At 40.2% G+C, this 24,693-nt stretch overlaps 1 protein-coding gene across 1 annotated transcript in view; it reads right to left on the bottom strand.

The window, feature by feature from the left end:
* The window catches only part of STOX2 (storkhead box 2), a 66,637-nt gene that overhangs the window by 15,087 nt on the left and 26,857 nt on the right, over nt 1-24,693 (bottom strand). The window lies entirely within an intron of this gene.

Raw genomic sequence — 24,693 nt, forward strand, 5'->3', positions numbered from 1 at the left:
AACAAAGAATAACAGACACAATGACAAAAGTTTAACTACAAATGCTTTCCTGACCACAGGTCAGTCAATGGCCAGATATCAAGTTTTACATAAATGGCTTCGAAATCTCAGGAAAATCACCCTATTTCTGCTGTGACGGAGCATTACCTTGCAATCAAATCACCGGAAATTAATTCAAATTCCAACCTTTCTCCACAATTCAGAGGATCTAATATTTATCCTATTAATTCTGTATTCCTATTAATATACTAAACAGCACCGGTAGTTTCTAAAACTGATTATCAAAGTGTATTTAATCTTGCATTATACTCAGCACTTAAAAAAAAAAAAAGAGAAAGATTTGTTGGGAGTAACAAATTGCATAACTGCTTCAGTGAGACTTACAAGCAGTATTTTTCAACACATCAACAGTACAATCTGTTGTACAATAGTGATACACGTTACCCAAGACACAACAGTGACTTAAAACACACATTTGTATTATGCTGTATCCTGCCTGCTTCTTCTTAATCAGGCCTGACCAGATCAGTGCCACAATCCCAACACAGCAGCATTCCTCCAGCTCCAACACAGTGCACCCCAAGATTGTTATCATTTTTACCTGACCACAGCATGATGACCTTAAAATATAACCTTTTCTGGGTGTTTTTTATTCATATACACCTGAAGGGTTCCTGCCACATGCTTTACAATCAGTGGCAGTAAATAAGATCATAGACAGTTACAGGAAACATGAGAGATACATCTGCACATGACTGGGAAGCACACACCATTTGTCTCCTCATCATTTGAGAGTTGATGAAGAATATCACAGTTATAAAATTACTATTTACTAATAATTGCAACTGCTGCCAGCTGAAAGTTGTTCACAGACGAATCTTTGTATTTAGCCAGACATGTAACTTCACCAGCTTTGATCAACAATCACCATGCACTTTGTGTAGGGGATTGGTTTCTTTATTAGTTTCACATATAAAACCCATCAGAATTATAGGAAGAATTATGCAGATTTAGCTAAGCAATTTAAGAAATTAGTGTCTTTTACACATTGAATATCTGTGTTATGGGTATCCCTGTAAGCACTAAGTTCAGTTCAGTGCCACCTCAAGTAGATTGGTATATAATGCCTTCAGTTGAGGTTTAACCTTATCAGGTTTAGTGGGGACTGAAATAGACTCCCTGGGTAGCTTTAAGGGCAACCAGGTGATGGGCCGTAACTTCCTGAATTGTTTCATCTGGACCATCAAAAACAGGTAATTTCTTAAACCAAAGCACCACAGCAAGAGCACCCCTGTGCCTACTCTCAGCCATGCACTCACACTGTTGCCTCTTCAGGCATCATGATGGGACAGTGGGAAGAAGACTTCTTTCTTTCCCTCGCATCTGGTACACTCAAAGCTACCCAGGGTGGTTTTTTTAGGATGTGAGAAATGGGCCTCAACAACCCAGTCAGCTTCCTGAATTGGGGAAGGGACTCAAGCAGGGTTATACAAGAAGCATAGCAAGTACTGCTAATTTATGTAGGTTTGCTCTGCAGCCTCTCAGCTGCCTGCAAAAGGATGCTTGGGCAAAAACTCCAACCAGTTACTCTGGAGCAGCCCATCCCTCTCCCCTGACTGCCAAGAGCCTGCAGAGACCCACCTCTGGGACTAACAAATCCTGGCTGGGAATAATGTAAAACTGACTAAGTATAAGTTAAGAAATAATAAAGTTCACCAGTATTTTAGTAATCTCACACTTTGCACAATCTTTCCTTTCAAAGCCTCTGGCATTGCTTTTCTAGGTTAGTGTGCAGCAAACATTGTCTGTACATTTGAGCCTTGCCATCTAGGCTCTCATCAATGGGAACAAACCAAGAGTTTCCTCTGACATATTTACTATATTTCATGTAACTCACAAATGTGTAACATTCAGTATCAGTTTGTGATGGTTTGAAACTCTCTTTCTTGTCAAAGTTCAAGCAGATAAAGCTAAAGAGTGTAAATAAGTCACTATTGGGTGTAAGAAAGCAAAATAATGATTGTTCTAAATACTTCCATTGGATAGATAGAAATGTTTAAGAACTACTACTCAAAACAAAGTAGGAACAGTCAGGGCAAATTGCTGGGCTGTCTGGCTGCTTTTTTTCTTCTTCTCTTCTGGCTGAAGATAACACACTGACCTTGGCGAGCTAAGTTAACAGCCTCTTTGCTTTTTAGCTAACTCTGCTTTCTGCCAGAGGGGTCTGGGGGGCAGGCCCCTTGGGAAAGGTCCCCTTTGGGGGGGGAAGCAAAGGGAGCTTGGTTGTGCTTTTCTGTTGATTGTATATATTTGTTAATGTTGTGAATTTTGTATAGTTGTACATATTCATTGCATTTCATTGTAGATTGTAGATTTTGCTTGCAAATACAGCTTTCATTCGCTTCCAGACTGAGCTAGCCTGGTTATTGTCGGTGTGGGGGGAATTTCAGCTCACACTGACACACAGTTCCTTAATGTTAACAAAATCTCTAGCAAAGCATGCTGCAGTTAGTATGCCCGGGTAATAAATACCCCACTTGCAAATATTTGGGAGCCTAGCAATCATTTAATTAGCTATAAAGATGACTACATCTGTCCATAAAATCATAACTTAAATGATTCTGAATGCAATAGAAATGCACAACCAATATTGGTTTATGTGAGAACCTTTATTTCTGTTTTGTAAGGGACTACCACCAGTTACGCCTTACTCGTTTCCAGAGTGCTCCTCAACCTTCTTTATTAGGACAAAGGAACTATTGTTTCACCTCTATTGTGGCAGAATTACCTGCACAGCTTGCTGTCCATAACTGTCTGTTGGAGATAATTACTGGTTCTTGGTTTAAAATGGCTAACAGACATCTGTAAAACTTTCAGGAAATCTAGTGATAGAAAGCAAATCCCTCTCAACTCAGGAAGGCTTTAATTTGCCAAGCTTTAACTGTCAGGTGGCTCTGGGAAATTAAAAGCACTCAGCACTCTGTGGACAAACGTCTTTAATGCACAACAACAGAAAGTATCTTCTGTCTATGACTTAATTCAGTATATTAACATGAATTACATGCATAAATACTGTTTAGCCTGTTGAACAGAAGGTTTACTACAACTTATACAAGAAAGATCTGCTTTAAAAAAATCAAATATGCTTTTCCTAATTTTTTTTTTAAGACCACATCACTTATATAAAATATCTAGCATATGGCTCCTTTTAGCTCTGACTGATGCTTGTCTCAAGCAGCTTTCATTTGAAATTAAATTACTATCCTTGACTTTCACGTTTATGTTTCCAATTAAATGAAAACTGGAGCTCAGAATGCCGTTTTCACCATCTAATGGTATGTTTTGTTTAAACATGAGATATATATAAATTGTATCAGTTTAACTCTGTTTCTGCAGTGTCTTTTCAAACTTTTTTCTAAAGAAGTGTAAAAAAGTTTTCTAGACTTCAGGTGGCACCTAATATTCAAAAATGTCTAATCATGTAACAATCAATGAATGGGATTTGTCCTCATTGATACCTTGGGGAGTTGTAGTACTGCCCTGTGGGGAAAAGAAATAATTCTTGTTACTTGCAACAGAAGATTATGTAGCACATAAAAGAAACACTTAGCTCTCTGGTCTGAAAACAGAGCTGCAATGGAAATTCACCATTCGCACATCTTCAACCAACACCAGCCAGCACCCTTCCTGTGCCAGTTTATCTAGCATCTCTGTTCTCTGAAACTCTAGGAGAAAATGAGGTAGACTACATTCTGCACCATGTAGTTTAATTGTTGGTATCAACTACATACAGATGACAGAATTTTTATTAGTGATTCTGCTGCTGGGAAGAAGTGACCTGGAAGTCAAACTCCCTGCCTCATGAAGCTTGCATGAAGATTGTTTGAAAAATGACCTCTTGACTTATAAATGAAAGCAATCTAGTACAGCCATTGTGAAGGAAAATTAAAGAAATTATACTGCAAAACCACACTATAGTACAATTTATATACAGTATGTCCCTAAAATGGGGAAGAACCCCTCTGATTTCACTCCCTATCATGTAAAATATAGAAAGCAAAGCCCTGTTTCTCTTCTCCATCTCTCAACACCTTTTTAACCTTTTGTTTCCTGTAGATCAAGACAAAGTTTAAACACAATTTTTAGCCTGGTTTCCACATGAAATGAGGCTTGCACAGTCACAGTCTGTGCACATGCATGTGCCAGAGAGAATGAGCCTCACTAGACAACCCAGATTCTAAAACAGAGTGTTCGCTATGCATGCCCCATCTGCACAGAGCTTCAAGCTTAGCCAGCTTGCACTAGACGGGACAGAATCCAGACAAAAACCCACATGTCAAAGTAAATTTGGCTTCACTGCTTTCACTGCTTACAGAACTATGTTATTAATCAGGAAATAACAAATTAGAGTATCGTAACTTCATGACACCTCATGATTATAGTGGTTGTTACAACAGAAATCCCTACAAAAAAATTTCTTGCCAACTGTTCTGGTCAACACTCCTCTATGATCTCACTCTGGGGAGAACTACAGAAAGGTCCTTTTCAAACAAAGGGTAGCTAACAAAGCCAAAACTAGTAGTAATGTGCAAAAAGAGAGCTCTTCAGGCTAGAATATTACAACTACTTTCTAGGAATACTGTAAGTCTCTTCTAGAAAAAAATAACATTTCAGATTTACTCAGAAAACAACCCAAACACATATCTGAAGAAGTTATGTCTGGCCTGAGTTGCACATTATCTTTTTTTTCCCCCCAAACTCCAAAGAAATTGAATCACTCAGCTTATAGAATACTTACATAAACATAGCAAACAAAACCCTTCTTATGTGAACTAACGACAATGATTATGTAATTGCCATGTTAAGACAGACATTTCCATCTGATTAAACAACAGGAGGGAACAGGAAGAATATATAGGTTTTGGTGGTATTACTCGGATTACTCTGAAATATACCATGGATCTGCACTAGCACACTAAAACAGAAAAGAACTCATTTTAACACCACAACCTGTAATGAAGAAAATTAGAAGGCATGTTGCTTGCACTGTTCTCAGCCACAGCTACATCATGTTTTTAAAGCACTTTACCTGGAGTATTTTATGAACAAAGCTGCATCTTGAATTTACTACAGCTACCTATGTCAGAGGACTGATAATATTAAGAAAAAAAAAATTAAAGATTTCTCCCTTTATTCCTTTTCAAAAGCAGCTTAAACAAGGGCTCAACAAATGCTAACCAGCAGGCTCCTTCCTGAAAGGTATGCACCCCAAAACATACCTTCCCTTGCAGACACAGATCATGAACATTTCAAGAATGTGACCTGGCAATATGGTTTCAATTCTAACCAGCCTGAAGAAAACAAAGCAACCAACCTTATGATAAACACTTGCCTCTAAACAAAGCTCTAGTCCCCTGCCAGTTATTAACTTCAACTATGTGAACTGATCTTTCTAATCATTCTGATCAAGCTAAAACCATGATCTCTAAGTTCACCAAGTGGCACTAACTTTCAGAAACAGGTGCCAGATTGCCTGCAGTCAGTAGTCATCTTACAAACATCCATCCTGTGCATTTCCTGTCATTTAAATTTCCTTTTCTTTGTTCATGTCCTGTGGCCTACTGCATCTTGATCCAAAGTGATAACCCAGCACATGTTACAACTACAATCATAAAAGTTTCTGCTGGAGCACGGAACTTTCCCAGAGGATTCAGTTAACGAAATTTTGGTGGTGTTACTTATCCTGGGAAGGAGGGTGGAACTGTGTTTTTTAATATATTGTGTGCTTCAGAATGTGTTTCCTCAAGCAATGTTTTTCAAATGCATCTTTTAATAAATCTCCATGTCTGTATTTCTGGCACACAATATGTTAAAAAAGGGGGACTTACCTGAACCCCTATGGTCTGGTTCCATGCTCCAGTACAGTATCCAGAGTAGCTGTGATGTAAAAACAATGTGCATATTGGGGCTTTATATCACTGTGGAAGCTGGCTGGCTGCAGCATAGACAGCACCACAGGACCTGAAAGAAGAAAAACAAAGCATGCTTTTAGGCAGTAATATGCTGAACACATACCTCTTAAATCAGAGAATAAGGGCTTTCAGAAAAGAAAAAAAATAATGCAGTATCTATGCAGGTCCACTAAAAGGAATGCTATTTCACACGATTCTCACATAAGCATGGGAAACAAATGGTTAAGAAATGACAGTGGAGGTAGAAGCAGATAATCTAAAAGGGACTACAAATATAACTCCCACACAGTGTTTTGAAAACATCTCTCTCCTTTTGCCCTATGTCCATGGAATGGCTGGAATCACAGTCTGACACCACCCCCTGTTCTCAAGGCACTCACAGTCTTCGCAAAGCACCTCTCCACTGCAGTGCCTCAGGATTCTGCAGTGTCACTCCTCTTCTCCCTGGCTCTCTGCAAAGTGAAGTCATAGGAATGGATCAGCCAACCTGACTTCTCACTACCCTGCCCAGAATCCTTTGTGAACTGAAATGAGTCATCGCTCTGAAAAAATCCACCGCGCCAACGTTCCAGGTTTCTCCCTACGTCTGTGCTGGCTTCTTTGTCTTTGAAATGAAGTGCCTCTGCTTTTGGAACAGTGCCCAGCTGCATAGTAGAGGATAACAAGCCAGCCTCCTCGTTAAGTGGACAAGAAAGCTATTTACATGCATTAGCAAAGACAAGTTAAAGCTTTAACTCTTTAGTTAAGACAAAAAATTTACCCCTAATGTATCTTCTGATGTAATACACAGCCCCTCACTACACAAAACCACAAATACACAGAAATATTTGCACACACACACTTACACAGAGCAGTATTTTCTTAAATTATCCATTATTTACCACGACACTTACCAGTTTTTATGCTACTGATTAAAAAGAAAGATTTACTATCCTTTGTCAGTCCTGGAGAATGCTGCAGACCTGCAATGTAACAAACAGCTCTCCTGTACACTGGATCAAAGTTAAGCTGCTGCAAACTGTTTATCGAAAAATTAGAAGCAGTGGACAAGTTCTTGCAAGCTCATTTTTCATTGTCCCATGCACCACTTGGACTCACAACAAAGTGAGCCCTGAAACCATGCCAGACAGAAAATGTCAAACTGCTCCAAGTGCCGAGAGCCAGCGGAGCTGCTTCAGCTTCTGCTGCTACTGACAAAGAAGGTAATGCTCAGAACGAGGTCACTGTGTCAGGATCTCACTGCCAGTGCTAGGTTTTCCTTTGCCTGGTGAGCATATGCTAAGCTAAAGCATCAGAAAAACACAGAAGAGGCAGAAACAGTGGGATGAGAGACAAGGTGCTACTGTTTTGTAGAAACATTTTTTTAGTTTGGACATTTTTTAGATTGGAGATTTTCTTTTAAGAAAAAGAAGCACTTAAAATTGCTTCAAAAGATCTATTTCTAATTATGACCTAAACATTAAAAATAAAAGACTGATACGCAGAAACAGAAGGGCAAACAAAACAAGAAGTGCTGTCATGAGGCACTTCTTTAAAGGTTCCTGTATCCAAAGCTCTCTGAAATAGTTTGAGGCATCGTAGGCACATAATCCATAAAATCCTGAAATACAGCACTTTGGGACTCACCTGTGCTGTGCTGGAACAGGCAGTTCTCTTCTAAATGAATAGACCAGGTGTTCAGGACCGAATGAAATACAAAGGTCACCACCTCCTTATGCTGCCTTACCCTGGCAGGCCTATGTAAGTGTTTCAAGAGGACAAGAGCCGGGTTACACAACTAACACACACCACTTTTGTTTTACAGGTCCATGGTGATAGTTATGTAGCAAAGCTGTATTATAAACAGGCTAATTCACAAGTGTAAAGTAATCTGGGTGCTTTGCAACACCTGCAATTATGCAGTAGCCAAGATCTCAACATTAAAAGCTGGGCTTCTTCTATACACACAGTCCATCAGTTTCTGTGTTGCCTGAAAGGCCTCATCCCAGGAAATTTTCCTACAACTTTACAGGCGCTTTGCTTTCCCTGGCATTGCAGGATCAGCCGCAAAACCTCTAATGAATCCAACTTGGCATTTGCAATGTTTGCGTCCCCCAGGATCATCCTGTGGAAACTCTGGTTGCTTGTCTGCTAAGCCCACACCCACTTTACAGCAACAAGACCCATTCCAAGAAGAAAAATTTCCCTGGGCTTAAAAGTGAATTACAACAGGCACCTAGTGAAAGAAAAAGCAAGAGCTCTAACTTGCTTTTTCATTACACCAGACAACTTTCATGCAAAGCTAAACAGCTGCTTGTGTGTGCAGCACCATTTTCACACATATCACAATTCTTGCAGTAGCAGTCATGCTACTATCACAAAGTTAAAATACTGGTGGATGAAAGAGGAAGGTAATACCTTAACCCAAATTCCCTCTCTGACAGATTTCTCTTAGCACTTGAACTCAAATTATATTTTCAGGACTGGCTTTACTCTGAACGAACTAATACTACTGGAAGCTCTTTGAGTGAGACAATTAGTCTTGCACGTGTAACACCTTCAAGACACCTAGAGAGCACTGGGCATGCACATGCATCTTGTGTGTACATGCACCTAGGCATGCCCTTACTCAAATTCATCAGCTCACAGCACCATTACACAGCCCTTTACTCAGTATTACGAATAGCAAGAAGCATCTGATACTTCAAGCATGGCAGAGAGCAAAAGTGAAGGGAGAGACTAGCAGTGGAGAAAACGTAAATAAGAATGTTTAGAAGAGCTTTAGTCGATGGATAAACCAGTGCTGCCAATACCACTGATGTTACTGCGGCGTGACTGCACAGGAGGAAGGCCTAGCCAAAATAGCACATGCACTTCCCCGTCAGCTACTTCTGTTCCTCAATCCCACATCTCCCCCTCAGCACACGACGGTAGCTGGTACAGAAACAAAAGATGTCTTATTGACAGTGTATGGTACAATTACACTGTATAATTCTCTCTATACAACTCCATGCATACATACACATGCATCCATATGGAATACATAGTAGCCTGAGATCCATCTCCATCATACACTGAGAAAGCACATGATGTAGAGATCCCATTTTTTTCCTTTGCACACTCACTGTGTTGGAATTAAACACAGACTCCTTTGTCAAACTCCGCACTCACTTGCATACATCCCTGAGCCCTCCCAAGCCAGAGCCTGGGATTTCCTTCCTTTGCCACAGCCCTTTCACCATAGGATAAATCAAAAGCAGAAAAGCAATATGCTCAAATGGAGGGCAAAAAGAAGAAAAATATTTAAAAAAAGAACACTGCCAAAAGATGCCAAGAAGGTCATCAAAAGCATGAGAAAATTCAGACTAGGCTGTACCAATTCCAGAATTAGCCATCAGCACGCAGCATTTGGAGTCCAGACACAGAGCTTATGGTCATCTACCATTATGATTACTTCTACAAGAACCAACTTCACAACACAGGAAGCACCCAAATCCCAACTGGGAACACAACCAATGAACCCTGTAGCCCTAGAAGAAACCAGACTAAGCAACATCATTAAAATACTGTGGCAGTTTAGGCTGGGTGCCTCCTGTTACTGCCACATAAGTTACACCTCCGGTGTCCCCAGCGTCCAACCCAGTAAGGTGGACACAGGAAACAGCGTATTTCTACCCATAAATCCTGCGCCCTATAAATCCATCTGCAAACTCATTCTCTTCCTCTTTCTTCCCTCTCTGCTCCTGTGGGAGATGCTCCCCATCAGGTAACGGTGGGGGAGTATCTCAAGGCCTCTTAGGCCTGTCTAGGCCTAATGCCAGGAGGAGAAAGGAAGGGCGGGGGGGGGGGGCGGCAGTCTCAGACCTGGCCAGCCTGAGACTAGCCTAGCAGTGGTGGGGAAGAAAGAGCCCTGGGAGTTTTGGGTATACCCCCAGGTGGGGAGAAGGGAAGAGCTGGAAAGCCTTTGGGTGTTATGTAAGGGACTCTGCACGCTTTGGGATGTTCTTGGCACTATGCTTTGTAGTTTCTGTAGTTTCTGTAGTTTCACCAATTGCTTTTCCATTTAAACTTTCCATCACTCTCCAACCCGTTTGTGTGAGTGTCATTCTTTTGTCCTTTTCGGGGCAAGAGAGGATCTGTCTGGCCTCAAACCAGCACAGATACAAACTTACAGTTACATCTCTTTAGGAAATCTCTTCATACCAAAAATTCTGACGTATTAGTGCTACACTAATAACAACTTACTTGCAGTATGCTACTAAATTTCATTTAGCTTACCTGAACAAATCTTCTGGTTCTTTAACAAAACACTTAAGAAAAACACAAGAGGGAACATGATCAGGGTATTAAATTCAGCAATATCCCAGTAAGTAGATCCATCTGGTTTTGTGCTAATGTTGTCTAGGAGCTTAAGCACTCTTTCTTTTTTCCCTTCCGCTGCTTAGACCCCAAATGTATCTGCAGACAAAATACCTCCCCTCCTTTGGATCTCATTCCACCGGCTCTAAGAAAAGCACACTCTTTTAGAGTTCTTGCAATGTCTGCCCCTCCTGTCCCTTTAATCTTTCTAGGGGACTCTTCTACATTTACTCTTACATAATTTTTCTTTAAAAAGTGACAACCAGAATTCTACACCATATTCTAGTCCTCCAGCTAACCTCTCACCTATGTCAGGCACAAGAAATTGAAATTTCCTATTTTTAGTGGAAATTTGCTTTTCTTCCCAGCTGTACTACATTGGTGGTTCACTGTCACCCCACAACTGAACAAACTGTTCAAGACACCTTTTTCTGCTGCCTACAACTAATGAGTTTGAAGCAGATACTGTAAGGTTTCACTCACAAGACCATGATCACACCCATTATACTTTAACAGCTCGCTCTGTGGATATGATTAAGGATTTTTGACCATGCAATTCTTCTTATTTGTTATCTATTTTTTAAAGAACCTCCACTTCGCCATTTTGTAAAAGTCACAAAAAATGAAATTAAAAACATTCCCATGCTGTATTTCCTAATACAACAGGCAGTAAATAGCATCACAATGAATCCATCAAGACTTAATATGGAAAAGAAAAAAAAAAAAAATCAAGCCACAAAACTCCCACCCCACAAGCCCAGTAGGAAAAACAACCGTCCTGCTAGAATTCAATTAAAAGGCTTCTTTAAATTATAATTCACTGAAAAGTATGTGGCAATTTAAACCACATAGAGGAACCCTCTAACAAATTTTATAGCTAAGATATGGGATGAGAGCGAGCAGGATTTGAGGTTTTTTTGCATAGAAACCTGTTACCATTAATTTAGTTTAATCAATGTTAAATCTATATTGGCATTGACCATACCACCACCCCGCCCCCTCAAAAACAAAGCCTGCCTGTTTTCTAGCAACAAACAGTAAACACAAGGAAAGACAGAAGCATTTTTAAAATCTGACACCAGAGGAATTTGGCAAGAGAGAGTGAGCATGTGAGAAACAAAACCCCCAAATGAACCCCAAACAAACAATGGTAAACTTGTATGTTTTCTTTCAGGGTAGAAATTTTATTGACAGTGAAAAACTTTCCTTTACAAATGCTCCTGAAAGCATAGAATATGGCTGCTGAAACATAACAATCAGCCTGTCTTAGCCACATGTTGTTCTTCACTATCCTCTTCAGCTTAGCCAGAACACATTTTCAGTGTGGCTGGGGATGCTGCAACAAATATTCAGCAGGAGCCTAGTCAGCAACTAAAATTCTTGAAAGGTTGAGGGATGATTAGTGATACAACCAAATGACACAGTGCAACCTCTCTCATTTATATTGACTGCTGCATGGAAGGATTTTCATCCCAAAAAATGACACTGCAGTGGTTACAGCTTTTCAAACAAATAGTGATGACTGGCAGATAACTTCATGTTAAAATAAGAACCCGCAACACTGAACACAAGTCCCATGGTACTGCAGCAGCCTTTAACAGCCCAGTTTTTCCTGGCTAGGAGAGAACTGATGAAAAGGCCAGGTATGGAATCAATTAAAATAGTGCCAAAGTGGTTTTATAAAGAAAAAGGGTAGATGCTCCAAAGACATAGCAGATGAGCGTTTACTGGGTCACTTTCTTCCCTGTGTTAGAAAGCAGAGTGTTCACTACAGTAGAAGTATATTTAAGATGTACTTTAGTGCTTATGAAAGTAGTTTGCACCCTAATATGAAAAATAGCTATACTAGGATATTGTGCCCCTATGCTATACCTCTGTGGGATAGATGCAGTGGCTCTGCTTCCCACAGGGGCTCAAAATACTTTCAAATTCTGCTCTTTAGTGTCCCCTGTGTGGGGAATCAGCTGTAAAGATGGGAACTCTGCAAATGGCATGGCACAAAAGCTCAGCAACTTGCCAAATATACTTCACGTTGGTCAAGCATCACAGAGGAAGTTGGAAAACCAACTGCATGCACTGCCACTAGCTTCAACTGCATCTTAAATGGAAATGCCCTTGTTCCACAGAGAAAGAGTTCTGAGATCCTCAAGGAATGGCAGATTTTAATTTTTTTCTCCCAATTAGTATGACTAGCAGTAAATGCAGCAATCAGAACCTACCTCCCTCAAAAAATGACAGTACCTGGAACCCAGTTAAACAATTCACTCGATGAAATGTTTCTTCCTGTCCATTTCACATGTTTTTGCCTCTTGAGCACTTGTTTTACTACAGAAAAAGTAACCCAAAACCTACCACAGACTTATTACTACTGTAACATCTTCCTACTTCCTGTTCTTTTCAGTGAAATTTCAGGACTCTGAAAATTTCCCTGTATGTGAGCCATAAGACTGAAGGTGGTATCCAAAACACAAATGGAATTACTAGTTTCACAGACAGAGCTGTCTCACCTGACCTCATACAGATCTCCTAATTTACCAGTCTTATGTTTAGACTTTCAATTACTATCCCCCCCACTCATCTGACACATTCATCATGGACTCCAGCAACATGCAGAACATGCTCAAAAAATTACAAAATCTAACATACTAGATATTTTCAGTGTTCACTGTGTTGCCTTAAACTATGTTGCTGATGTCACTATTTTGCAGAATTGCTCAGCTGTTTTACTCAGCTGCTGCTAGTGCCTTCTGAAGTCCTCCTCAGCAGTCTTAATGAACCTGAACAACTGTGATCTGACAGATAGGATTACCATTCATTATCCATTCCACTCTTCAGATTTCTACTACAGCTATTAAACCCTAAATATTTGGTATCAATCCCTGCTGTACAGAACACTGTTTACCCTTTCCAGGGACCAGAGCTGGCTGGTCTTTGCTTTTTCTGTTCTGTATTCTAAACTAGCTCCACAAGACTTTTCTCTTGGACTTTCAGCAAGCATTTATAAAGCACTAAAGCATGGAAGAGTCCTTGTGCTCCCCAAGTGTCACTGTGACCCACTTTTCTGAAAGATGAGAGCACATAAAAATAGCTGTGTGTTTGCTCTCTTGTGCAGTATAGAGAGACCTAAACTAGGATATCAAGACTGTATTCCTGAGATGATCTCAGGAGCTGCTGACAGTATCAACTTACATTGAACTAAACCAAATGGCTAGCAAGAGGAGAGATTTGGGAAAATTTATTGAAGTTGGCAAGTAACCATTGGACACAAAGAGGAAATAACCCGTAACAAAGTTTTGAGATCAAAGCATAGGAAATGTATAAAACCAAGCTCTGAATAACTACATTTTATGCCATAGCAACATATTTTCTTAAAACACATTCAAAAAGCAACAAAAAAAGTCACTCCTTACCTTGTCATTCCTTATTCTAGACCATGAGAAAAAAAGGCTTACAGTTACTGCCACAGTCTTTCAACAAACTACCCTCATGGGCAGCACTTTAACACACCCAGACCTTAGGGGCCCTAAGGTCTGATCATGATCATGACTCCTATTTAGAAGGGTAAAAAGCATTTCTGTCAGAGTCAGAGCTTGAGAAGGCCCTCTGCTTCAAAAGCATCTCTGATCATCAGTAAACACTGCAATGTACATTGCAAAGTGAATGGTGCATGCCCCTCTCCTCACCTGGTCACTCCCTTTGGGAGTCTGGAACTGCTGTACAGACCAGCCTTCGGCAATGCCTACAGGTGATGTAAGCAGCTCTAAAAGCAGGTTTTTTGAAACCGCTATTGTTACTTCTGCCTGTTTGGTAGCTGCAAGTTTTAGTCTTGGAGAACTGATACAGAGGCTACTTAAAGAGGCTATAAAGACTGAATTAAGCAGCATCCAAAGATTGGAGAGGGAAAAAAAAAAATCAATAAACTAAAATAAAATAATCAATAAACTAAAATAAAATTTAAAAAAATCAAGTAAGTAAAAACACAGGAAAGGTTAAAAGTAAGTGTGAGAAAAGACATGATTTTTGATTCCTGAAGCAGACAATGTAGCATATGTGATATTTATGATGAAAGAAGACTTGTTAAAAGAATCCAAATGCTTAGTGAGGCTAAATGGAAGCAGGAATAATAACCAAATGGTAAGAAATAAAATCAGTACCTCCAGCTGTAGAAAGGCTGGGAAAACACGAGTCTACAGGATTGCTGGAATAAGCAAAGTGGAAATGGCTGAATGTATCACTGAAGAAAGAAGTGAACAAAAGGACAGTTGTTTTGTGAAGCCAAAACTGCATGTGCTCTGCATCCACTTGGTGCTTGCCTTTGTTTTGTTTTTCAGGCCGACCTGCACCCCATGCCACACAAAGGATTCAATGAAAACCTCCGTTCAAAGTCTCACTTAAAGCCTGAAAGAACAAATGTATCTGGCACTGCAGCCCAAAGCCAGAGCCCAGGACCAATGACCTGACAGAGGGAGCATCCCCAGCAGCTCTGATGTGAGCCAGAGTGCCCGGCTCTGGCAGAGGGAACCTCTATCCTACAGTCACTTTGAATGAGCCTTCAGTGTTTGGAACAGGCAGAATAGCCAAAAATAGACATTCAGCTTGCTCTCCCAAAAGGTTCCTCCGAAGTGTCAATGATGACAGATCAAAGCTAGGGGAAGGTTGGGAGCTTACAGGAGAGCAAAGAAAGTTGAGATAAAAATCGGTAGTACTCATGCTAGTAAGACATGCATGTAACATCACTCCACTGAGGCAGCATGGTAATGGTTTGGGTTGTTTGAACTGAAACATATGAAAGCAGTTAAGCATGTCATCACCAATAATTCTTTAGAAGTGTTCTGCTGCTTTATGGGAAGCTCTTCAAAACACACATGCACATGTAGTTTTATAGAAAGGTGTAATCCACAAGAACTTGAAAACGCAAGGCTGCTCAAAGCACATCTTGCATACCATGCATGGTCTCCAAAGCCTCTGCATAAGGCTTGCCCTTTTTTTTTTTTTTTTTTTTTTTAAATACTGTGATATTTCAATTCTGGTACTACATTTAATAGAAATATTAAAACATAGATTTGGTACACTGTCTGAACACAATTTGGGAAACATTTGTGTAATAGGGATAAGATAGAAGCTGACCTCAGGGCTTTGGTCTAAATGACTTATTTACTGCCAGAATTATATCGCTATAATTATACCTATGTAAATCCTCATTTTTTCTGTAATAAGAGTTGTTTGAGGTTTTTTTTAAACCTGATTTACACAGCTTCCAAAACTTTTATTAATGGGGTATTTGTACATGCAGAAACCTGCTAAATTCCTATGTACAACCTTTCATCTCACATAAAAAAAAGTGAAAATTAAAAATTGAATAATCAATAGTAAAATACTAGTTTTATGAGAGGCAAGAATAGTTGGGGTATTTTTTCTGCTGTTCAATCATATGCTAATGTATGAAAAAAATGTTTAAAAAAATAATTAGCCTTTTCTTTCACTAATATATTTTTCTAGGTTCTGATAGCTTCAATCTTGAAGAGCAGATAATTATTGACACTTACAGTTGCAAGTACTATTTTCCTAAAAACTTCCTGTTACTGTCAAAAGCAGAGATATTCAAGGAGCCAAATTTGGTTCCTATTGCCATATGTTGTTTCTAATAGTCACAGCTTGAGTTTCAAAACGGATGTAGTTTGCACTTCCCTTTATCTCCATTGAGTACTGCTGTACTCTTAGTACTTTTGAAAATCAGGACAGTGACTTAGAAGACTAATTTTAAGCACTCATTTCTGGAACCCACCACAGAAGTTCAGACTTTAACATGAAAAGAATCCACGCATACAAGATGTTTGGGAATATCTGAAAGTCTTGGACACAATGCCTAAAGTATCTCTTTCATACTTCCATTTTTTAAATAAGAGCCTGAAAGTCTACTCCAGAGCACAAAGGTTTGAATGTGATTTACATGTCTTTTGCCTTGCTCCTGGCAAACTTTTTTTGATTTCAGTTTTGGTGTAGCTAGTGTTTGCAATAAAAATTTTAGGTTTGCAAAATGATACTGAGGTGAAGAAGACAGGGATACAGCATAAGGAGTTCTTGGCTTTACAGAAAGTAATTCTGGTATTCAGTCAGATGGATACAAAAGCCTTGCCTAACTTCCCAGTGACATTTTTCTCTTGATAACTTCTTTCAAGAGCAGGAGTAACCTTGCCAAAGCTAATCACCACAAATTTTCCCCTCATATGCAGCCTCTGACTGTATCATTCATCACCTACACAGACAGATATTATGCATGTCTGCTTGCCAGATACTGCTCTTTAGGAGGTGCTTGCAGAACACCAGAAGCAGATAAACTCTCCCTCAGGCCTCCAGAATGAGAAATCTCCAATTATGGCTTTCACCAACAGTGAAGTCACAGTGACTTTGTGATATCACAGCATTCTCCATAGTAACAGCTTGTGAGGTCACAAATAAAGGATTATCACTTTGTTGCAGGATTAAGGGAACTAAGAAGCTGGTCTGTCAGGAAGATGAGTTTTACTTCAAATAAAGGGAATCAGAAGAATGATGAAAATAAATGGGTTGTAAATTGTCTTTGTCTGCCATGTACTCTTTTTGGAGTAATAAAATTTTAAAAAGTACCACTTTGACAGCTCCCAAGTAGAAGAGTGAACTACAGGCTGCCTCCTGAGCTATTACATGGGAGATGAATCCTGAAACAACTTCCTTATCCTTTGACTCCTCAGTCATTTGTTTTTGCAAATGTAGACAGCAGTCAGGCCACTTTCCTGAAACTGTCTGCTGGTTAGTTTATTCACAGGTGCTCAAAGCTGCCAACAAGTTTCAGAAAGTGGAGAGGAAAAAAAAATAAACAAAAAACCACACAAACCCAAGCCCAACCAAAAAAACCAAAAAAGGAAGTATTGCCTTAGCCCATCTTCTGTTTAGGCAAAGAATACAAGAACATGAATTATTTAGGGAGAACTTTCCCTGATAAAAATATACTTATACTCAGTAATCTTTATGGCAAACACTGTATTTGTAGTAATCATTTTATTACACTTGGTAGTTCATTTTTTTCAACAATATCTTATTTAGTCCCCAGTGAATATCCTGTTTAAAAATTCTGTAAAATAAGGAATTCCTAACACTGTTTGAAACAATTCCAAAACCTTTATCTACCCGATTCCCCACATTGAGGCAAATCAAGAATATAAAAAAAAAAAAAAAAAAATCACTTGACAAACGTTTCCTGGATCATCCAGGAACCACTGAGGCTTCCATGCAACTATCCAGAGCACAAATGAAAATTTGATTTCAGCTTTTAAAGGAAGTTACAGTATATCGAAGGAAGGGTAAAAGGACAGATGGTATCAGGTGAGAACAGACTACATTATTCACAGAAGCATGCCCCCTGCATGCTTGCAGACAAAAATGTTTTTCCCACATTTTTTAAGTAATTGCTTACTTTTCCAAATGCCAGGCAACTCAGGCTGACTAATGTCTGGAATCTAGCTACTGCATGCATGTAGACTCATCTCACATGTGCAGCAGGTCCAACATGAGGTGTACTATGCATGCATAATTTATGCCAGGGACTGTCCCAGTTTTTCAGATTAAAATCTCCAAATTCTAAACCAGCCTGGTTTGTAATCTGCAACCATAAAGCAGCTGTACAGTGTGAGAGCATCTTGCACCTTCTGGAAAATTTTGAGTAAGGGCCTGCTTATAGCTTACTGGAGCTAGGAGAGACCTCCAGCATGATGAGCATAGGCACCAACATCAATTTCCATTCTAGGAGTGGAAAAAAACAGTGGAAAACTTTGCAGCAGCTGATCAGTACTTCATCTAGAGTTTCACCCCCCTGTTTGGAAAATTCAGATCTCTATTTTGCAATTGGAAGATTGCTGAAATCATGAATAAATAGCATAGACTGATGTTTCAAAGTATTTTAAATACTCTTTGAAATTTTGTAACCTATTTATAAACGTTGTTTGTTTCTTTGGCCTCCAGCACCAGCAATAAAGAATCTGAAAGGAAGTGCGTGGATGTACCAGACCTACTCGCTTTGCTACTAACCTCCACAGCTTTTTAGGCCTGTAAACGACAGCCGAACTCAGCCGGGCTGTAAGGCTGCCGCCTTCAAAGAAGCCGGGTTTGGCCCGGGTCTCTCCAGGCCTCACTGCAGAAAAGAAGCGGCCCCTACCAGAACGGCAATTCTCTAGCAGCCCGCTATAGCACAACGGATGCTCAACAGCTCACATACCCCGCGCTAATCCCGAATACAAAGGGGAAAGCACCATTCACGCTTCCCTAGAAGGAAAGCAGTCCCACCGGTACGACCGGCCCGCCCGGGTCCGCCCACCCGCCGCACCGAAAAACACTCGTGCCCCAGCCAAGGGGGCGAGCAGCGCAGCCACCCACCGCCCCGCGCTGCCGCAGCTTTACTGTGCAGCAAAGCGGGGAATCGCCTCGAAAGGGGGGAAACGCTGCGATGCACGCCCCAGCGGCTCCGAGCCAAGCGGTCCCTCACCAGCGGCGCCTCCCGGCGGAGCTGAGGCACGGCCGCCCCGCCCGCCGCCGGCCCGGCATGCCCCGCGGGAGGGCACGGCTGCCTATCGCCACGGCAACGCGTGGCGGCATCGAGAGGGGCCTGGCCCCAGTAGATCCCTTCCACCTCTTGAAACGTTTCAGGGCGCCCAAACAGAGAAGACAAGCAGTATCCACCTAGTTCGAAGATGTGGCCTTACCCGCACCTTCGCGCTACACGTTTTCACATATTCAATCAAAAGTGAAGGCTACCCACGCCACCACCATTTTGGATGCATGAGTAGCTCCCACAGGACACCCATGTCTGCGCGCTGCTGCTGCCTCAGGAGCCTCCCGGGCTCCAGACAGGTGGAGCTCAGAAACAAGCACAAAACGTCTTCTGTTGATTGGTTTCTCTGCGCTTGTAGTTGTGGGATTTCCTTGTGTTTTCATTTGAGGTTGGGGATTTTACATGGTGGTAAAGCAGATTACAATCCAGTTCCTTTATCAGCACTCAGCATTTATGAGAAATTTTCCCACCTGAAGCAAGGGTGCAGTGGGGGCTTGGTACTCCGAAAAAGAGCAGTAAAGGCACAAAATCCCCTTCGCTTTCCCAAGGGCAGCAGCACGACAGGACTTGTGCAGCTGATGCCTGAAGTAAATCTGAAGAGTTACCACAACCAAATCCACTCCCTTCTTCAAAAGGCTAAACCCTTCAATTATTTCATGCAAATTCTTAACACAGCTTCACAATTGATCCAAGGTTTTTAAAGCTTAAGAAGGTAAAACCGAAGACCACATCAAAATACTCTCATCTGACTGCTACTGAAGGAGAATCTATACTTGTACAGAAACTTAGGTCAACTGTCCACCTATTTTAAAAATACAACCATAAAGAAAACATTTTTGCACAAGATGGGTAAGGAAGACCTGCTACTCCTCTATCTTGAATGAATGCTGGAAAATCCATGGCCCACATACACTTTGTAAAAGTAGTGACCACACATACTGAAAACCAAAGCTATACAAAGCAAATGAGAAAGCCAAAAGAAAACACATTCTCCATCTCTCTTGGTTCTGCTCATAAAATGATGTCTGACTAGATACTCTTTTAATAAATAAATAAAATCAAAGGCAACCTGGAGCATTAATGTATAAAGGCAAATTACAGGGTAATAAAAGCTGCCCACTGTAGATCCTGAGGATGAATTTGGACTTTGCTCTTCATGTGCATAAACGGCCACCTTGGATTTTATGGAGTGTGTCTCATGGTCCATGGGCATGAGAAACATATACAGCCTAATCACACCATGGATATTTAGGAGAAAGCTAAAGCGGTATTTGTGTCACAGTAACTCAGTGTTTGGGATGCAGCTGATGCAAGCCCAAGTAAGACATGGAAGGTCTGCAGCATGCTGTGGTCAAGAATCAGCATCATGACCTCATCCTCCTCTAGCATTCAGGCACGAGGGAAGCTGAGACGAGACTAGCAGCAAATTAATCACTGATTCATCCTTAATTTCAACGTTGTTCCCCTTATGAGCTCACTCATCATTTGAATTACTTAAGGAAGCTGCACAAATGCTTTTTATTCCACGCTTTGACATGCGACCCATTACTGGAGCTGCCTAACTTGAAAGAAATCAAAACTTTCTGCTTGAGCAAGGGGGGGGGGGGGGGGGGGGGGGAAAGGAAAAAAAAAAAAGATCAAGAAGGTAACACAGAGGAGTAAATTTTGAAAGGCAAATATCATTCTAAGCAAGATTGAGAATTGCTGCATGGTGACACTAGTGCTAGGATCTCCTTCACCCTGTAACTACACACTGGAAATGCACACACAATCCATAAGATCACCGACACAACCCTTTCATGCAGAACAAATAGCTGAAATAGTGAAAACAAACAAACAAACCCCAAACAACAACAGCAACAAAACCAGCAGGCAATTCCAGTGTAACCTCTAGCATACAGGAAATCCCAGGCCACGGTTCAGCACAGAAGCTACAAGCCGAGGCAGTGCCAAGGGTTTCAAAAAGGAGTATCACCATGTTGCATCCAAAACATCTCATTGCCTGTACAACAATTTCCAATAGCATTGCTTTGGTTTCTCTGTTTGACAGCAATCTTCAAGACCTTTCAATGCTGGCAACTATTTTTTCTTTAATGCCACTGAAACCCATCACTTCCTTTTCAAGTTAGGTATGAGGAAATGGTTCTTTACTGGGTGACATCAGTAGCGTCTAGCATTTTAGAGTATCTGGAAGAAGACCGGCCCTGCCCCAAGGAGTTCACAACCTAGTTCAGAGCCAGCATGTTTCAGATACAATCTACAAGGCCATGGAAGCATAAGATCACATCCTTCTTGTTATCTTCAACTTTACATACTTATCAATTACATTTTCAAGGTCCCTTTGAAAACAAAAATTTAATGTATAAAAAGGCTTAATGATTTTATCAGTTTTGGTATTTGGCTTTGGGGTGAACCATGTACCCTTAATTATTAAACATTCATGATTTTTCCTCAAATACAGGAGAAAGAACCTGGCAAACAACCAGGGAGAACTAAACTAGCAACTGCTCAACCAAATTGCACAATCCATAGAAGTGCCACGATTACTAGCTCAAGAATGATGAGCTTAAAATCCAAAGCTATCATTTCTATTAGCATCTCTTGTTTGTATTTAAAGAAATAATGAAATATCTGGTGCTCAAATATTCCTGCAGTATCTGAAAAGAAAAGTTTCCTTAGCTTTCTCCACATAGTTTCTGTTAACTGAAAGCCTTGAATGATCTAGCTACTACCTCCACTTACGGGATTTGCCCAGATACTAAAATTCAGGATTTTTGTTGGAAGCTTAAAGAAGTTTTTGTTCTTTTCTCTTTCACAGCTGAAGAGGAAAGATTATAGCAAACATTAAACTAGGCTATGCACTCAACTTGTTTAACTTTTCACCTCTCAGCAGTGGGTTCAAAATGTCACCCTGAACTGAACTAACAGAGTATCATCAAGGAAATTACTTACAGCAAGAACCAAATTTGAGGCCCCACATTGACCAGTAAGAACTCCAGGAGGCAATCTTCAAACAGCACACCTTGATTCTCCTAGTCACCAGAAAAGATCCAGGACAGGTCCAGCACACCTAGTATCTGGAGGCTAACTGCCAGGATTCCCTAAATGGCACCAGAAAATTCACTTTCATTCAGAAGCAAGGATTGGTCAAGAAAGCTACTCAACACATTTGTGGTGCATTCAGTGCTGTGACTGTAACTGATACAAGTATGCTTGGCTCAGTTGCATACTACCCATGTCAGGTAACTCCTTGGCCATTAAAAAAAATTCACAGTTTGTGTTGAACACTGGAGTGCAGCAATTACACTGCTTATGTTAATAGGGCTGACTAGGTCAGAGTTAGTTCTGGCCTGCTCATACAAAAATGAAGTCATGCTTACAGTCCTTCGTACTCAGCAAATCCTAGACACATGTTTGGCCCTTTTAGAATTTTTCTTTTTATAAAGTATCTGGCAAACTTTACTGAATAGTTTATGCAAAATTATCTTCCCCATGGCAGAAATCTTCCATTTACAACAGAGAAATAGGGCTCTTTCGTTCACAGGAAACTGAAAGCCCTTACACAAGTAAGTCATCGTTAAAGCATCCATAGATGCCTAAATACACAACACAGCCAACCAATCTGAAGGCTAGTCATTGCTCTCCTCACCTAACCCAGGACAGCCAGAATCTATAGTTGATTCTTCCCCATGAGTCATTTTAGAGAGCTAACCCAGCAGAAGGCTAGTTCCGCCAAAAAAATGTGAGTGTTTTATGCCAAATCCTAACTGTTAGCACAGAGGAGGCCCTGTCTTAGAGCAAAGTAGGATGCAGTTGCCATACAGGCACCACAGGTATGGAGAAGCAGGGCCTCCTGATCTGGGGACCACGAGTTACATGTAAGAACTGTTTGCATTATCATGAAACTGAATATGGCAACTCACTACAAAAATGACTGATGCTATCCCCACACTGACAGCAAATCCATGTGACAGCTGGATTTTTCAAAGGGTTTATGGCATGCTGTCTGTTTTAATGGCATATGGATTCAGGTCTATCAGCACTGGTTTTATCAATAAAGGCCAATATTTGCAAAAGTAAGCATAGTCTGTCATATCCAACAGACCATTCAAGATTTCATCAGAGCAAGGACACATAGCTGGAATAAACAGGGATATAAGCAGCAAACTCACATTACAAGAACGTGTTTTAAAATTATGCTCTCCTGACAGAGACAGCAAGTACCCATTTCCATCAGTAGTACCACGGGCCTGTTGAAAATCACCACCAGCAATAACTGAGTTTCCTAAAGAATACAGTCTATTAGACATCGGATACCAACCACTCTAGTGAAAAGTAATATGCAAGAAAAAATGTGTAGAACACTACATTGCTCCACCCATTGCTAGAGTATCTCCCCAAAACACAGGTGACAGTCAAAGAATGGCTTCACATGAATGACGTCCTGCTGTGTAGAATATAATTCCACTGATTTTATCAGAAAACCATACTGCTACTGTGAAATTCTAATTTTGGAGAGGAGAAATATTTTGACAAATATCAGAATTTCCTGTTGCTGCATCCCTACATGAAGCGGTTCATTCTCTCCCTTCAAATTAGTTTAAACTTTTTTAGACATTACCTAATGCCTTTCAGAACAATCAATTTGAAACAATACACTCTGATCCTGCTGGAATTAAGTATTTCATCTGATCTGAAAATAGTGGGTTTAGGATTTTCTTCCTATATTTGAAATTTAGCTACTTTGGAGTTCTGTTTGAAATCAGAAAACAATTTCCTCAGAATTCAAAAACCTCCACAATATAGAGCTGCCATCCACTAGTCAACCACATGTAAGCCTCGAGTTTTACAACATGAGTTTCAGCATATTATGACCTTACAAGAACATCCGGTATCATGTAATTCATCACGTGAGATTCCAGAAACTTAACACATTAGTTTCAAATGAAAATTTTCATTCAGTCTGAGCAAGATTGGAGCTTGAAGTGTTTTTGCCTTTCTCTGCACTTTTTTTTAAACTTATCTTGTGAATGCAACACTTGGTTGATTTGCATGTGTTTATAAATATGTATGTACAACTCGGAACAGGAAAGTAGCAGCACCATTACGTCAGCCTCAACACCTGCACCATGCTGACTGAAGCAGAGAAGACTGTCTATTGTTTCTCTTTCTTATTCAAGTCTAACCTCTCAGCCTCTTTATTTCTCTGCCAGTAATAGAAATCAGGCTGACTCTATCTGATTTTTAATTTCCACTGTGACTGGAGGGGCAGGTCTTGAAGAAATACAAGCCAAAACCAAATAAATTATATAAAAACCAAACCAACAAACAAAAATCTACACCAAAAAGCAGTGACAATAACAAATATTTTTACAATTTTTATAATGACATTTGCCCCAAGTGCCCATTTGTGTGGAAAATGTTTAAATTGTTCCATTTAAAAGTCTGCAGTCCTAAGGGAGCTTTTAGTTATATACAAAACATTTTCATGAAGATTGAGGGCATTAAGCATTTCATGCATGCAAAAAGAAGAAGAAAAAAAAAAGAGCTTGAAGAAATATTTCAAAAAGGAAACAGGAAACAGGCATATAAGTCTGAGACAGAAATCTTGAGCATCACACTCAGAGAAAACAAACTGAAAAGAAAACAAAAGGAAACAGCTGATAAATTACAGAACAAATTATTTTCAAAGACTTAGCATCTAATGTAAATTACTATCACAATAATAATTCTTATCTAAAATGTAAACCTTAAAAACCATCTCATTTTGCAACACAAGAGTTTAATACCCTTCATGCT

The sequence above is a fragment of the Indicator indicator genome, chromosome 8 (genome assembly GCF_027791375.1).
Source record: "Indicator indicator isolate 239-I01 chromosome 8, UM_Iind_1.1, whole genome shotgun sequence".
In the NCBI taxonomy this organism is placed as follows: Eukaryota; Metazoa; Chordata; class Aves; order Piciformes; family Indicatoridae; genus Indicator; species Indicator indicator.